Source organism: Pleurodeles waltl, chromosome 1_2 (assembly GCF_031143425.1).
Source record: "Pleurodeles waltl isolate 20211129_DDA chromosome 1_2, aPleWal1.hap1.20221129, whole genome shotgun sequence".
NCBI lineage: Eukaryota > Metazoa > Chordata > Amphibia > Caudata > Salamandridae > Pleurodeles > Pleurodeles waltl.
Window position 1 is genome coordinate 1,089,787,375 of NC_090437.1, and position 18,249 is coordinate 1,089,805,623.

Here is an 18,249-nt window from a genome sequence, read left to right on the forward strand (position 1 = left end):
ACTACTCTACGACTGTGAGTACCAAAACCTGTCCGCCCTGAGCCCCCACAGCGCCGCCTGCAGAGGGAATCCCGAGGCTTCCCCTGACCGGGACTCTCTGAAACCTAAGTCCCGACGCCTGGAAAAGACCCTGCACCCGCAGCCCCCAGGACCTGAAGGACCGGACTTTCACTGCAGAAGTGACCCCCAGGAGTCCCTCTCCCTTGCCCAAGTGGAGGTTTCCCCGAGGAAGCCCCCCCTTGCCTGCCTGCAGCGCTGAAGAGATCCCTTGATCTCTCATTGACTTCCATTGCGAACCCGACGCTTGTTCTAACACTGCACCCGGCCGCCCCCGCGCCGCTGAGGGTGAAATTTCTGTGTGGGCTTGTGTCCCCCCCGGTGCCCTACAAAACCCCCCTGGTCTGCCCTCCAAAGACGCGGGTACTTACCTGCTGGCAGACTGGAACCGGGGCACCCCCTTCTCTCCATTGAAGCCTATGCGTTTTGGGCACCACTTTGAACTCTGCACCTGACCGGCCCTGAGCTGCTGGTGTGGTAACTTTGGGGTTGCTCTGAACCCCCAACGGTGGGCTACCTTGGACCAAGAACTGAACCCTGTAAGTGTCGTACTTACCTGGTAAAACTAACAAAAACTTACCTCCCCCAGGAACTGTGAAAATTGCACTGTGTCCACTTTTGAAATAGCTATTTGTGAATAACTTGAAAAGTATACATGCAATTGAAATGATTCAAAGTTCCTAATGTACTTACCTGCAATACCTTTCAAACAAGATATTACATGTTAAATTTGAACCTGTGGTTCTTAAAATAAACTAAGAAAAGATATTTTTCTATACAAAACCTATTGGCTGGATTTGTCTCTGAGTGTGTGTACCTCATTTATTGTCTTGTGTATGTACAACAAATGCTTAACACTACTCCTTGGATAAGCCTACTGCTCGACCACACTACCACAAAATAGAGCATTAGTATTATCTCTTTTTACCACTATTTTACCTCTAAGGGGAACCCTTGGACTCTGTGCATGCTATTCCTTACTTTGAAATAGCACATACAGAGCCAACTTCCTACATTGGTGGATCAGCGGTGGGATACAAGACTTTGCATTTGCTGGACTACTCAGCCAATACCTGATCACACGACAAATTCCAAAATTGTCATTAGAAATTGATTTTTGCAATTTGAAAAGTTTTCTAAATTCTTTAAAGTCCTGCTAGGGCCTTGTGTTAGTCCCTGTTAGCATTTCTTTTAGAGTTTAAAAGTTTGTTAAAAGTTTGAATTAGATTCTAGAACCAGTTTTAGTTTCCTAAAAAGTATTCCAACTTTTAGAAGCATAATGTCTAGCACAGATGTGAATGTGGTGGAACTCGACACCACACCTTACCTCCATCTACAGATGAGAGAGCTAAGGTCACTCTGTAAACTAAAGAAAATAGCAATGGGCTCCAAACCTACCAAAGTACAGCTCCAGGAGCTTTTGGCAGAGTTTGAAAAAGCCAACCCCTCTGAGGATGGCAACTCAGAGGATGAAGATAGTGACTTGGAGGGAAATTCCCCCCCTCCAGTCCTACTTAGGGAGAGCAGGGCTTCTCAAGCCCTGACTCCACAAATAATAGTCAGAGATGCTGGTTCCCTCACAGGAGGGACCAACAACTCTGAAATCACTGAGGATAACTCCAGTGAAGAGGACATCCAGTTAGCCAGGATGGCCAAAAGATTGGCTTTGGAAAGACAGATCCTAGCCATAGAGAGGGAAAGACAAGAGATGAATACATAAATAGGGTCAGAGAGACTACTGACATCCTAAAAATCCCCAAAGGGATTGTAACAAAATATGAAGATGGTGATGACATCACCAAATGGTTCACAGCTTTTGAGAGGGCTTGTGCAACCAGAAAAGTAAACAGATCTCACTGGGGTGCTCTCCTTTGGGAAATGTTCACTGGAAAGTGTAGGGATAGACTCCTCACACTCTCTGGAAAAGATGTAGAATCCTATGACCTCATGAAGGGTACCCTGATTGAGGGCTTTGGATTCTCCACTGAGGAGTATAGGATTAGATTCAGGGGGGCTCAAAAATCCTCGAGCCAGACCTGGGTTGATTATGTTGACTACTCAGTGAAAACACTGGATGGTTGGGTAACTGGAAATGAAGTGCATGACTATGTTGGGCTTTATAATTTGTTTATGAAAGAACACATTTTAAGTAACTGCTTCAATGAAAAGTTGCATCAGTATCTGGTAGACCTAGGTCCAATTTCTCCCCAAGAACTGGGAAAGAAGGCAGACCACTGGGTCAAGACTAGGGTAACCAAAACTTCCACTGGGGGTGACCAAAAGAAAGGGGTTACAAAGCCTCCCCAGGAGAAAGTGGGTGACACTAGAAACAAAGAAAAAGAGTCCTCTGTAGGCCCCCAAAAACCAGACCAGGTGGGTGGGCCCCGAGACACAACCCAAAACAAAGGTGGGTACCAGGGTAAGAACTGGGATGCCACTAAGGCATGGTGCCATAACTGTAGACAGACAGGGCACCACACCAAGGACACTTCTTGTCCCAAAAACAAACCCCCTAGCAAAATCCCAGGGGTGACCAGTGTAGCCATTGGGGATGACTCCTCAGATGAGGAGGTCTTCATAGCCTTCAACTGGAAAAGGGCCCAACAGGTGAGTTGGAGATTCCAGAGGGAAGTAGACACTTCCACCACCTACAGGTGAATGGAATCCCAGCCACTGCCCTGAGAGACACTTGTGCCAGTCACACTATTGTGCATGACAGGCTGGTGTTCTCAAACCAGTACATCCCAGGTGAGATGGCCAGAGTAAGAGTTAGCCCAGACAGGGTCACTAATAGGCCTGTGGCTTTTGTGCCCATAGAAGTGGGTGGAACTTTTAGCTGGAGAAGGGTGGTAGTCAGTACAGACCTCCCCCTTGATTGTCTCCTTGGAAATGACTACCCAGAGGTTAGTCAGAGCCTAAGAGAAGAACTGGTCCAGGGCCAGTCCTCTCCCAAGGATTCTGGAGGTGCTACCCCTGCAGTAAATGCAAGTAGGCCCCAGAAGAAAAAGAAAAGGAAACAGAGTAGGAAAGGTGGACAACCTTTAGCCAAGGTTCCAGCAAGCCAAGGAGATTCTGCTCCAGTAGAGGAGAACTCCAAAAGTGGCTCTGATAAAGTCCAACCTGACCCACAAGAAGTCCTGGCTAGTCAGGCAACTGTTAAGCCTGAGTGGGTGGCTCCTCAGCTAACAGAAGAAAGAGTGGAAGAAGGGTGTTTACTACAAGATGTGGTAACCCCCCACTCTAATACAGCAGACAGGCACCCTGAACCCAAAGAAGCCTGTAACTTAGCCCCTTCCCTTGTAGGTGAAGAGCTAAAGGTGTGGTTCTGGGCACTGACAGCTGTCAGTGGCCTCTGCTGGGTGTTGGCCTTTATGGCTGCACTATCCTTGGCATGGTGGTCTGACCCCCTGCCAAATAGCAAATTAGGCCCCCTGACCCTGTTGGTCATGGTGGGGTTACTCCAGCTCTGGGTAACCTCTTTGGGTAAGCTAGGGGTGACCCTGGTTAAGATAAGAGTATCAGAGGTGGATACCTCTAACCCCAAAATAGAGAGAATGGGTGAAGACATAAAAAGCCCAGACAAGAGGCAGTTCAGGCTAGGTCCTATCACTGTGGAAGTGGGTCAGTTCCCCAGAGGGAATGACCTGAACAGGAGGATGTAAGGCAGAGTAGGCCCTGCAACAAACCAGCCTATTTCCTCTACCCTTCCTCGCCTGACAGACTAGGAAGACTCTCCCAGCTTTGGCTGAGTCTCCTGGCCTGTGGGCTGGGGGGGGCTTGTGTAAAGAAATGGCTCCCTGTTGCAGTTACCCCCCACTTTTTGCCTGATACTGATGCTGACTTGACTGAGAAGTGTGCTGGGACCCTGCTAACCAGGCCCCAGCACCAGTGTTCTTTCACCTAAAATGTACCATTGTTTCCACAATTGGCACACCCTGGCATCCAGATAAGTCCCTTGTAACTGGTACCTCTGGTACCAAGGGCCCTGATGCCAGGGAAGGTCTCTAAGGGCTGCAGCATGTATTATGCCACCCTAGAGACCCCTCACTCAGCACAGACACACTGCTTACAAGCCTGTGTGTGCTAGTGAGAACAAAATGAGTAAGTCGACATGGCACTCCCCTCAGGGTGCCATGCCAGCCTCTCACTGCCTATGCAGTATAGGTAAGACACCCCTCTAGCAGGCCTTACAGCCCTAAGGCAGGGTGCACTATACCATAGGTGAGGGTACCAGTGCATGAGCACTGTGCCCCTACAGTGTCTAAACAAAACCTTAGACATTGTAAGTGCAGGGTAGCCATAAGAGTATATGGTCTGGGAGTCTGTTTTACACGAACTCCACAGCACCATAATGGCTACACTGAAAACTGGGAAGTTTGGTATCAAACTTCTCAGCACAATAAATGCACACTGATGCCAGTGTACATTTTATTGTAAAATGCACCACAGAGGGCACCTTAGAGGTGCCCCATGAAACTTAACCAACTATCTGTGTAGGCTGACTGGTTCCAGCAGCCTGCCACACTAGAGACATGTTGCTGGCCTCATGGGGAGAGTGCCTTTGTCACTCTGAGGCCAGTAACAAAGCCTGCACTGGGTGGAGATGCTAACACCTCCCCCAGGCAGGAGCTGTAACACCTGGCGGTGAGCCTCAAAGGCTCACCCCTTTGTCACAGCCCAGCAGGGCACTCCAGCTTAGTGGAGTTGCCCGCCCCCTCCGGCCACAGCCCCCACTTTTGGCGGCAAGGCTGGAGGGAACAAAGAAAGCAACAAGGAGGAGTCACTGACCAGTCAGGACAGCCCCTAAGGTGTCCTGAGCTGAAGTGACTCTAACTTTTAGAAATCCTCCATCTTGCAGATGGAGGATTCCCCCAATAGGATTAGGGATGTGACCCCCTCCCCTTGGGAGGAGGCACAAAGAGGGTGTACTCACCCTCAGGTCTAGTAGCCATTGGCTACTAACCCCCCAGACCTAAACACGCCCTTAAATTTAGTATTTAAGGGCTACCCTGAACCCTAGAAAATCAGATTCCTGCAACAACAAGAAGGAGGACTGCCTAGCTGAAAACCCCTGCAGAGGAAGACCAGAAGACAACAACTGCCTTGGCTCCAGAAACTCACCGGCCTGTCTCCTGCCTTCCAAAGAACTCTGCTCCAGCGACGCCTTCCAAAGGGACCAGCGACCTCTGAATCCTCTGAGGACTGCCCTGCTTCGACGACGCCAAGAAACTCCCGAGGACAGCGGACCTGCTCCAAAAAGACTGCAACTTTATCCAAAGGAGCAGCTTTAAAGAACCCTGCAATCTCCCCGCAAGAAGCGTGAGACTTGCAACACTGCACCCGGCGACCCCGACTCGGCTGGTGGAGAACCAACACCTCAGGGAGGACCCCCGGACTACTCTACACCTGTGAGTACCAAAACCTGTCCCCCCTGAGCCCCCACAGCGCCGCCTGCAGAGGGAATCCCGAGGCTTCCCCTGACCGCGACTCTCTGAAACCTAAGTCCCGACGCCTGGAAAAGACCCTGCACCCGCAGCCCCCAGGACCTGAAGGACCGGACTTTCACTGCAGAAGTGACCCCCAGGAGTCCCTCTCCCTTGCCCAAGTAGAGGTTTCCCCGAGGAAGCCCCCCCTTGCCTGCCTGCAGCGCTGAAGAGATCCCTTGATCTCTCATTGACTTCCATTGCGAACCCGACGCTTGTTCTAACACTGCACCCGGCCGCCCCCGCGCCGCTGAGGGTGAAATTTCTGTGTGGGCTTGTGTCCCCCCCGGTGCCCTACAAAACCCCCCTGGTCTGCCCTCCGAAGACGCGGGTACTTACCTGCTGGCAGACTGGAACCGGGGCACCCCCTTCTCTCCATTGAAGCCTATGCGTTTTGGGCACCACTTTGAACTCTGCACCTGACCGGCCCTGAGCTGCTGGTGTGGTAACTTTGGGGTTGCTCTGAACCCCCAACGGTGGGCTACCTTGGACCAAGAACTGAACCCTGTAAGTGACGTACTTACCTGGTAAAACTAACAAAAACTTACCTCCCCCAGGAACTGTGAAAATTGCACTGTGTCCACTTTTGAAATAGCTATTTGTGAATAACTTGAAAAGTATACATGCAATTGAAATGATTCAAAGTTCCTAATGTACTTACCTGCAATACCTTTCAAACAAGATATTACATGTTAAATTTGAACCTGTGGTTCTTAAAATAAACTAAGAAAAGATATTTTTCTATACAAAACCTATTGGCTGGATTTGTCTCTGAGTGTGTGTACCTCATTTATTGTCTTGTGTATGTACAACAAATGCTTAACACTACTCCTTGGATAAGCCTACTGCTCGACCACACTACCACAAAATAGAGCATTAGTATTATCTCTTTTTACCACTATTTTACCTCTAAGGGGAACCCTTGGACTCTGTGCATGCTATTCCTTACTTTGAAATAGTACATACAGAGCCAACTTCCTACAGTATTGATATGCCCATCAAAAGAGAGATTACTATCAAAGAGAACCCCTAGGCTTTTAGCCTTGGAGAGGGGAGCACTGCAAACTCCTGTGGCCACCATCTGGGAAACCAAAAAGATTCCTGACAAACAGTAAAATCTCGGTTTTACCAGAGTTCAGATTGAGATAGTTATGGGACATCCAGCTCCCAATCTGGAGGCAGTGATGTCAGGATTACTAGCCACTGACACCACCAATCTGAGTGCCATCATCATAGGACACTACTGCAAAGTCAAAAGATTTAATTAAATCAGCCAAGGGGGCCACATAAATATTTAAGAGAGTAGGGTTCAACGAAGAGCCCTGCGAGACCCCACATGATAAAGAAAAAGAAGGACAGTTGAACTCATCCAGGGTGACAAACTGCTCTTGGTCTGAGAGGAAGGATTTTCAGTAGCTAGAGAGCCCTACCTCTGATAACTAGAGAGGACAGACAGTTAATAAGTATACCGTGATTGAGAGAACAGATGGTCATTAAGTAGGCTGTGATTGACGGTGTTGAATGCTGCCGAGAAATCTAATAAAATTAGGGCAGCATTCCCACCTGCATCTAGGGTTTGTCTAATGTTTTCAGACGCAGTAATAAGGGCCATGTTGGCTTCTGAAACCAAAATCGGTATCATCCAGAAGACCGTCATTGATGATAAAAACAGTGAGTTCGGTATTAATGGCCTTCTCTAAAATCTTTGCCGGGAAGGCAAGAGATTGGGAGGTAATTATTAGAAAGGTTGACCTCCAAAGTACGTTTCTTTAAAAGAGGGAGGATGGAAGCTTGAAGTGAGTAGCCACACGGAAATTCTTCAAAGAAGTAGTTTCAGGTAAGATACGTCTTCACAGTGTGGGCACGGAGCAGCAACTGCCAACACATTTCAAGCGCAGCAACTGCCCCCACATTCCAAGCCCAGAATGCTCTCCCAACCTTCCACATTCTCCCTTAACATTCTCGGTTCTATATTCATCACAATACAACAAAGCTCTTTTCCACTCTCTGAAAGTAGCTCGTCTCAAACATCCCGTGAAAGATGCCTGTAAGGTTCTTGGATACAGTTTCAGGAGCAAGGTGAAGAATTCTGGAGGGGGGACAAGGGTCAAGTGATGAACCTGACTTGACCCGACTGACTAAGGACTGAACAGATGGTATGGAATAAGAGGAAAAGGAGGTCAAAACAGTGTTGTCCGATGAGAGAATCCCTTCGGACATGCTGGAGAGACAGGCTGTACTATTGTCTTGCCGGGCCATGTTATTGGAAGGAATAATTGCATTTGTTTCCTGCGCAGTTCATAGATGCACAGTGCTTCTAGAGGAGAAGTGAATAAAGAGCTGGAACAGAATGAGTTGTAAAAACCTCAGCCTTAGTCTTAAAGAACAAGTTAAGAGCGTTACAGAACACTTGGTCAGAGGTGTTGTTTTTTTGGATCGGGGACCTTAGTTAGTTGTTTTACCACAACCAAAACTTCCTAAGTAGAGTATAAAGAGGACTGAGTTTTAGATGTAAAATAGCTACATTTTGCTTCCACAATCATCTCCTTGTAGACTGAGATGGCCAGTTTCTACGAGTTTTTATCTAAGGGATTGTAGTTGGTACGCCATTTCCTTTCCAATCTAGCAAAGCAGTGGAGTGAAAAACAGTAACAGTTAAACAGTGACAAAGAGGGAAAAAAAGGACACACAATTAAAAAAGTTAAAATGAGGAGTTTGACCTAAAAACAACCGGAAGAGGAGCACTAAAAAAGTAAAATAAGCATACAAGAGAATACTTATCAGGATAGCATAAGCTAGTTCCTATTGTGTCCACACAGCAACAGTTCCTGTATAGAGGTTTGATGGTCTGCACATTAGTGGTTAGGGCAGCCCACCAAAATGCCTACTAATTTTAGCACAACAGTTTGTTCCCCCAAGATGGTGGATTAGGTAATATGAGTAACCAAAGAATATGTTCTCTCTTGAGAGCCCAATGCGACAGAACGAGAAGCAGGGAAGAACAGCACCAGTCAAAACACAGATGTAGAAAATAAAAAATGATCAAGAATTAAAATGGGTAAGTCGTACAGTGATCCCTAAAAATAATCTGTGGCCAAACCAGGGTTTTGATGGGGAGGCTCTATGATTTTTATATGGTGCGTTTGGGGCAACAAGGTTAAGAGTGGTACTAATCCACCAATGATAGATGTTAGAGGCATTATCCAAGCTCGACTCCAGCATAGATTGAGCTAAAGAGGTATTGAATGTATCAGAGTAAATTTTATGCCAAGGATGGCATCATACAAGAAGCTTGAAGCCAGCAGTTGAATTTTTTGGCAGCCAACTTTAGATAAAACATGACCGCATGGTGATCAGACCAAGCCAGACGAAAGAAAGTCGAAACAAAAAGATGTGGATTATCAGAGAAAATACCATCTAGTGGATGGCATGCTTAGTGAGTGTCCCTTTACCAGTTGGACTAAACCCAGGCTTGCCAAGGAGTCACATAAATGAACTGAGTCACCATCCAGGGGGGTTCTCAAGTTGGAAATTAAAACCATCCAGAATGGTGAAATCAGGGGATTAAGCCTTAATTACAAGCAGTTGGCTGATATTATGAATTAAAGTTGACCTATTGCCAGGGGGACCATGTATCTGCAGCTACACATGCCATTGAACTTAAAATGTCACTTACCCAGTGTACATCTGTTCGTGGCATGTAGTGCTGCAGATTCACATGCTATGCATATCCATTCCGACATCTATTGTTGGGCTCGGAGTGTTACAAGTTGTCTTTCTTCGAAGAAGTCTTTTCGGAGTCACAGGATCGAGTGATTCCTCCTCGCGGTTCCATTGCGCATGGGCATCAACTCCATTGTTAGATTGTTTTCCTGCAGAGGGTGAAGAAAAGAGTGATAGAGTACATAAGAGAAAAGAGATGTCCATGCAAATGTAAGTGTATATACATATGTACAAATGTTAGTAACTTAAACAACTACGGGCTTCCGGGGAGGAGGGAGGGTGCATGTGAATCTGCAGCACTACATGCCACGAACAGATGTACACTGGGTAAGTGACATTTTCCGTTTGATGGCATGTGTAGCTGCAGATACACATGCTATGCATAGACTACAAAGCAGTTAGTCCTCCGAAAAAGCGGCGGCTAGCCTGTAGGAGTTGAAGTTGTTTGAAATAATGTTCTTAAGACAGCTTGTCCTACAATGGCTTGCTGATGTGAGAAAACATCAACACAGTAGTGTTTAGTAAATGTATGAGGGGTTGACCATGCAGCTACTTTACATATATCAACCATTGGTATTTTTCCTAAAAAAAAGCCATTGTTGCACCCTTCTTTCTTGTAGAATGTGCTTTAGGAGTGATTAAAAGTTGTCTTTTTGCTTTGACATAATATGTTTGTATACATCCAACAATCCATCTTGCTAAACCTTGTTTTGATATAAGATTGCCTGTATGTGGTTGTTGGAAAGCAACAAAAAGTTGCTTTGTTTTCCTAAACTGTTTAGTTCTGTCTATATAGTACATAAGAGCTCTTTTTAGATCTAGGGTATGAAGAGCTCTTTCTGCCACAGAATCTGGCTGTGGAAAGGAGACTGGCAATTCCACTGCTTGATTGATGTGAAAAGGAGATACTACTTTTGGTAGAAATTTTGGATTTGTTCTTAGTACAACCTTATGTTTGTGTACTTGGAAAAATGGTTCCTCAAGAGTGAATGCTTGTATTTCACTAACTCTTCTTAAAGAAGTAATAGCCACAAGGAAGGCAACCTTCCATGTTTAAAAATTGACAAGAGTGCATGGGTTCACAAGTGGTCCCATGAGTCTTGTAAGTACAATATTTAAATTCCATGATGGAACCGGTGGTGTTCTGGGTGGAATGATGCGTTTTAATCCCTCCATGAAGGCTTTGATAACAGGAACTCTGAATAAAGAAGTATGTTGAATAGTTTGTAAGTATGCAGATATTGCAGTAAGGTGTATTTTTATGGAGGAAAAAGCCGAATTTGATTTCTGTAAATGAAGTAAAGAACATACAATATCTTGTATCGATGCTGTAAGTGGATCTATGGTGTTAGATTGACAATAGTTGACACATTTTTTCCACTTGTTTGTGTAGCACTGTTTAGTAGTGGGTTTTCGTGCTTGTTTAATGACTTCCATACATTCAGATGGTAGATTTAAGTAACCAAATTCTATGACTTCGGGAGCCAAATCGCTAGATTGAGAGCATTGGGGTTTGGATGCCTGATTTGACCTTTGTTTTGTGTTAACAAATCTGGTCTGTTTGGGAGTTTGGAGTGAGGTACTACAGATATGTCTAGTAGTGTTGTGTACCTGACGTGCCCATGTTGGTGCTATGAGTATCATGTTGAGTGACGTTTGACGCAACTTGGTGACCAGAAATGGAAGGAGCGGGAGAGGGGGGAAAGCGTAAGCAAATATCCCTGACCAATTGATCCATAGAGCATTGCCCCTGGACAGGGGATGTGTTGGCATTTTGTGTTTTCGCTTGTTTCGAATAGATCTATATCTTTGAAAGTACTTTTGAAGTACTTATGGGGGAATCTCCCATTTGTGTGTTTGTTGGTGATTTCTGCTGAGGACATCTGCCAGCTGACTGTCTATTCCTGGAATGTATTGTGCTATTAGGTGAATTTGATTGTGAATTGCCAATTTCCAAATTGTTTGGCCTAGAAGGGACAGTTGCGATGAATGTGTCCCTCCTTGTTTGTTGAGATAATACATGGTTGTCATGTTGTCTGTCTTTATGAGAACATTCTTCTGTTTGAGAAGAGGTTGAAATGCTTTTAGGGCAAGGAACACAGCCAATAATTCTAAGTGGTTTATGTGTAGCTGTTTCTGTTTGACATCCCATTGCCCTTGAATGGTGTGATTGTTTAGGTGAGCTCCCCAACCAATTACTGATGCATCTGTTGTAATCATGGTCTGAGGCACAGGGTCTTGAAACAACTGCCCCTTCATTAAATTGCTGCAATTCCACCATTGAAGGGACATATGTGTTTGGCGGTCCATCAACACTAGATCTTGAAGTTGACCGTGTGCCCGTGACCATTGGTGTACAAGGCACTGTTGTAAGGGCCTCATGTTTAATCTTGCATTTGGGACTATTGCTATGCAAGATGCCATCATTCCTAACATCTTCATGATAAATCTTACAGTGTATTGTTGATTTGGCTGTATGAGTGGAATTAGATTTTGGAAAGCTTGTATCCTTTGGATATTTGGCTACGTTAGAGCTAGTTGAGTATTTAGGGTAGCACCTAGATATGGTTGTACTTGTGCTGGCTGAAAGTGTGACTTTTGGTAATTTATAGAAAATCCTAGTATGTGCAGAGTTTCTATCACATAACGTGTATGTTTTTGGCATTGTGTACGATTGTTTGATTTTATTAGCCAATCGTCTAGATATGGAAAGACATGGATGTGTTGTCTTCTTAAGTATGCTGCTACTACCGCTAGACACTTTGTGAACATCCTTGGAGCTGTTGTTATGCCAAAGGGTAACACTTTGAACTGGTAGTGTTTTCCTTGTATGACAAACCTGAGGTATATTTTCTGTGAGCTGGGTGGATGGGTATGTGGAAATACGCATATATGAGGTCTAGAGCAGTCATAAAATCTTGTTTTTGTAGCAGTGGAATAAAATCTTGCAGAGGTATTATGTGAAAATGTTCTGACAATATGTAAACATTGAGGGGCCTGAGGTCTAATATTGGTCTGAGGGTGACAATCTTTTTTGGGCATTAGGAAGTATAGCGAGTATACCCCGGTTCCTTGTTGGGACTGTGGAACTAATTATATTGCTTGTTTAAGTAGTAGAGATTGAACCTCTTGTTGTAACAGAACTGTATGTTCTGCGGATAACTTGTGATATCTTGGTGGAATATTTGGAGGGGTGTTTATCAATTCTAGGCAATAGCCATTGCGGATAATTGATAATACCCAGTTGTCTGTGGTGATATTTTGCCAATGAGAGTGGAACTGATGTAGTCTTCCCCCCACAGGAGATGTGTGGAGTGGAAGGGAGAGAAGGAAGTCACTGCTTTGGTTGTGTGGTTGGTTGTTTAGAGGTTTGGAATTTACCTCTACTTCTAGAGTATTGACCTCTATATGTTCCTCTAAACCCATCGTTGATACTGGGTTTGATATAGTTGCTTGGTTTGTGGGGTAGATGCCTTGGAGGATTGTGCTTTAAAACCTCCTCGAAACTGATGCCTGCGAAATGACCCCCTATATGGTGTGGTGTACAAAGCACCCATTGCTTTTGCAGTATCAAAGTCTTTTCTTAATTTGTCAATTGTAGTGCCCACTTCTGGGCCAAAGAGGTGCTTTACATCAAAAGGCATGTTAAGCACAGCCTGTTGAATTTCTGGTTTAAAACCAGAGGAGCGTAGCCAAGCATGTCTTCTGATTGTGATGGGTGTGTTAACGCTCCTTGCAGCTGTATCAGCAGCATCAAGGGCAGATCTTATTTGATTGTTACTAATCGCTTGCCCTTCCTCTACCACTTTTTGTGCCCGCTTTTGATGTTCTTTTGGGAGATGCTGTATAATATCCTGCATCTCATCCCAATGGGCTTTATCATAGCGGGCTAGCAGTACTTGAGAATTAGCAATTCTCCATTGATTTGCTGCCTGGGAGGCAACTATTTTTCCCTGCTGCGTCACATTTTATGCTCTCTTAATCAGGAGGAGGTACATCTCCTGAAGACTGGCTATTTGCCCTCTTAAGTGCTGCACTAACCACCACTGAATCTGGAGGCACCTGATGAATAATATAATCTGGGTCAGGCTTATATTTCTGTTCTATTCTAGGAGTGATGATTCTAGATTTCACAGGCTCACTAAAAATTTGGTCTGCGTGTTTTACCATGCCTGGTAACATTGGGAAAGACTACATTGCCCACTCTTGGACCTACTATACAAAAACAATAACATTAACATGCAGCATAATTAGACTATACTTGAATAAACTTCTTTTATTTACATACAAAGTTAAATTACATATTCACATCTCAACTCCCCTATCAAGAAGAATAAGAAGGGAAGAAAGAAGTGCCCAATAAACAAGTGCTCGTGTCAAAGAAGAAAAGAGAAAAGTCAATCTCACACCTAACCAATAAAATCAGAATTTGATAGAATTTGCAATCAGCCATGGAGTGAAGCGAACGGCTATTGGTTTTCAAAGGATTAATTTGAAAAGATTTGGTGGTATTATGAAGAAGGGATGATATCTACAGTTGATTGTGATATAAGGTGAGGTGAAGTTCAACTGATGAGGATTGTGGTGCTGTGTATTGATTTATAATAAGTTGGCCCCCTATTGTTTTAGTCCTGATGAAGACCCACATGTGAGCCCGGAATTAGCCCGAGAGCCAGAGGGGTCGAAAGGTCGACAATGATGTTGGAGCCTGGATGTGTTTTTGTCTTTGGGATGAAGGAAGGACTTTAATGGGGATTTAATACCCTTGCAATTATACTAAAGATTCAATGCGCTAAAAGTTTAACCAACAGTCTTGTTTATTTTGATTTTATTGGTTAGGTATGAGATTGACTTTTCTCTTTTCTTCTTTGACACAAGCACTTGTTTATTGGGCACTTCTTTCTGTCCTTCTTATTCTTCTTGATAGGGGAGTTGAGATGTAAATATGTAATTTAACTTTGTATGTAAATAAAATAAGTTTATTTAAGTATTGTCTAATTATGCTGCATGTTAATGTTATTGTTTTTGTATAGTAAGTCCAAGAGTGGGCAATGTAGTCTTTTGATAATAATTTCTACCCAGCCCCTCTTTGGTTGTGCAGGGTTACCCACTGTGGTTTATATCATATGGTAACATTGGGAGGCACTGGTACTTAGAATGTGTTGAAGATAATGTATTAAATAAAAAATCATCTTCCAATGGCTCTGAATGCATTGTTACCCCATGATAAGCTGCAGCTCTGGCTCTGACCTGGTTGTATACTGTGGTATCCTCAGGTGGAGATGGTTTGGATGGGTAAGTATCTGGGTCATTATCTAGGATGGGATCAGGGTCAAAGATTCCATGGGTCTACTATGTCTTCTGGTGAATAAAAATAGTGTGTTGGAGAAGGCATTGGTGGAGTGCTGGTGTGGGGGGGAGACAGATAGTTGTGGAGAATGAGGAGGAAAAGTATGAGGAGGTATTGGCTTCTTTTGCACCTTTGCTGGTGGCTGTACAGTGTCCAGTTCCTTTTGGAAAGCCAGCTTCCTTTTTGTTTTTAAAGGAGGTGCAGTAACAATCCTTCCTGTCTCTTTATGTATGTGTATCCTGGATTGTCTCTCTTCCATAATTTGTAGAATGGGCTCAATGTCCGACTCTTCCTCAGAGGTTTTATGGCTTTCTCTTAATTTCTTGGAAAGTCCTTGCTCCTCTGTATATGATGTATTCTTTGGTTCCGAAAATGTTGTGAAAGGTCTCGGCTCTGAAGCTGACTTTCTAATTTTTTACTCTGAAACTTGGGGTTTCCTGCTGGAGTCTGAAATGGAGCCTTTTATAGTTTTACTCGACTCCGAAGTGGATGGAGGAGTGGCCTTTTTCGGCACCGATCCCGAAGGTCGGTCGCTGACAGTCTTTTTCCAGGCCGAACCATGGCCTTCCGGCAGTGGTGTACCCAAGGCCTTAGAATGTTTTTGTGTCGGGGTGTAGGGGCAGACGTACTCACATGCTGGCCAGCTGTGATGGGCCTGTCGTCCTCGGATTCCTGTTTGGAGTCTGTGTCTCGGATGAAGACTGCTGTCTGCGCCTGCTCTTCTTTAGTGACGTGGAGATGTTCACTGCTTTTCGACGCCATTTCAAATCTTCAGGCTCTGCGATCTCCGAGAGTCTTTTTTTAATGAAACGATTGACAGGCCTGACAGTTTTCCTCCCGATGGTCTGGAAAAAGGCACAAGTTACAAACCAAGTGCTGGTCTGTATAGGGGTACTTCGCGTGGCACCGAGGGCAGAATCTGAATGGAGTCCGATCCATTAGGCTTTCCATGCGGTAGGCCCGAATAGGCCCGAGTTGGGCGCGTGCCCCCCAAAGGGCAAACAAAAATAAGTTTCCGACAGTACCACCGGTTCGAATGCTAGATGGAGAACGCAATCGAAACAATACCGACAAAAAGGAGGTTTTCTAAGGTTTTCCGAATCGAAATCTCAGAGCGAGAGGAATCACGTCCGAACCCGACGGCGGAACGAAAACAATCTAACAATGGAGTTGTTGCCCAAGTGCAATGGAACCGAAAGGAGGAGTCACTCGATCCCGTGACTCCGAAAAGACTTCTTCGAAGAAAAACTTGTAACACTCCGAGCCCAACTAGATGTCGGAAGGGATATGCATAGCACGTGTATCTGCAGCTACACATGCCATTGAACATATATATAAATAAATATATATATATATATATATATATATATATATATATATATACACACATATACATATCCAATAGAAGGTGTAATGATTTGTTCGTTCTATTTTCAAAGAGAACGCTTCACAGTCAGGGTTTGCAGGAAGCGGCAGAAAAGACACTTTGAGATGGTTGCGGTAAATAACTGCTAGTCCTAAGCCCCTTTTACCAGTGCAGTCCACCCTAAACTTGGAGTAGCCAGGAGGCGTTTCAGTAATAAGATCAAGGCCCGAGAACATGCCTGTCCACGTCTCAGTAACAAAAGCTATGTTTTTTAAATGAGCGTCAAAGAAATCTGCTAACTTAACAGCATGTCTAGATAAGGACCTTGCATGAATAAGTGTGCAACGATAATAATTCAGGGTTTTGGTCAAGTGGGTTTTAAGTGAATTAGGGGAGTTCAGCGCATATATTTTGTCCTCCGTAAGTGCTAGACAACAAATACAGAAACAAGCATCCATCAAACACATACACAAATATAACACTCCTTAATTAATTTGCAAACAAATATAAATAAAAAAATGTCAATAGGAAGGTTGGAGCTTTTCTAAATTTAATTGAAGCCACACATTGTCCATACTATATTCTGTATGATGCACCTGCACTGCTCCCATAAATCAATCTGAGGATACTAACTTAATTTTTAGCCTCCAATTTCAAATTCTTTGACATTTACAGTATGTTTTAAAAGTTTCAATTGTATAGTTACCCACTTTATTTACATATACATTATTACTATGTTAATATTATTTAATTTTCTAAGCAGTCCCGGACCCCCTGAGGAGGCTTTGCGGATCCCCAGGGCCCCCTTGACCACAGATTGGGGACCACTGATCTACTGTATGGTACTGCAGAAATTATACATTTTAGTGTCTATTTTTATACATTTTGAGCTATGAATGTGATACAAATTTAAAATTAGAGTACTTTAAAGTGTTTCATTTCATGAGGTTGCTAAATAAGTTGACATCAATTTTAAGTGTCACCTAAGGCAGATTTTTTCTAAACTTCGTAAGAATAAGATAATGTTTATGCTAATTTTCTGCATTCACTGCTGAGTTAGAGTGATCGACTCAATTCTCGGCTTTAAGGGTTGTACATCAAAAATAGAGCATGGCTGTCATTTTCTACTTGTTTTTGTATAAGAATTTTAAAATAGGTTGTTCATTTTTCCAACTTTGCCTGGTATCTCAGTATTATATGTTGCTTTATCTTTGTTTAAGTAATTCATTATGCGGTTGTATTTGTTTTTCTCTAAAAACAAATCCACAGTTATTAACTTTTTGGATCATAAATCTGACAATACAAAATGAAAAACAAAAAGGAGTACTCACATACAAAGGACAGCAAATAAGAAGCACGTGGCGTAATACAGAACAGATAAAGGACCCTTAAAGAAAACAATACTAAGAGACAGGAGCAATCTGCTGTTAATGGTGCTGGTGGACACAAACCTGACTAACAAGAACATGTGTGGCATCAGGAAAGGAGGATATGGAAATGTATGTGTCAAAGGGATTTAACAGAGGCATCAGTACACTGAGACGCTGAGAACTTGAGGGAACTGGAGATTTTGAAAGAGAAATGGTTGGCAGTAAATATGGATTAAGAGTAAATTCACTGACTAAGTGGTAAATTACCTTGAAATAAATGTTAAAAAGATAAGCTGGGAGAGAGATTAATTTGTATGGTCGAGAATACCTCACAGCTGAAGGAAAAAGAGCAGGCCCCTGTAGTTTAGGTTTAGTAGAATTCTGCTACAAATTTGTAAATTTTTTGAATAGCAAGACAACAACTTTAAGAAAAGTGACCAAGTAGTGCACAAAATTTGAGAGCACAAAGTAATGTGAAGAAGAGTTTGAGATCTTGAAGGCGGCTTTAGTTACAACATCCAAGTTGTAAAGTGGCACAACAGGAACAGGTGTGTGGTGACTATAGATGCAGGTCATTTTTGGTTAGTTGTAGTTTAAATCCAAGACAATGGCAATAAAATGTCACAATTACTTTTGCTTCAATACCATTAAAAGGAATGAAGCAGAAACAGTGTGATGTTGAAAAGGAAGTGCTAGCAGTACACTGGGTGACAAGAAAGTTTAGAACAATTCTTATGGGTAGGGCACTTGCCCCACAAATGACCAATGTTACCCCTGACAGCAACATCTTATGGCAGTCCAGGAGTGAAGCAGGTATGTGTTCCACTGATCAATGTCATTGAGTCCTACGGCAAATGTGTAGGCTTGCTAATTATGGACATGGCTGTTCAAAGGATACAG

The 18,249-nt window shown here is 43.7% G+C and overlaps 1 protein-coding gene across 2 annotated transcripts in view; it reads right to left on the bottom strand.

Moving 5' to 3' along the window:
• ZCCHC4 (zinc finger CCHC-type containing 4) overlaps positions 1-18,249 on the bottom strand; it is a 299,886-nt gene that overhangs the window by 54,408 nt on the left and 227,229 nt on the right. The window lies entirely within an intron of this gene.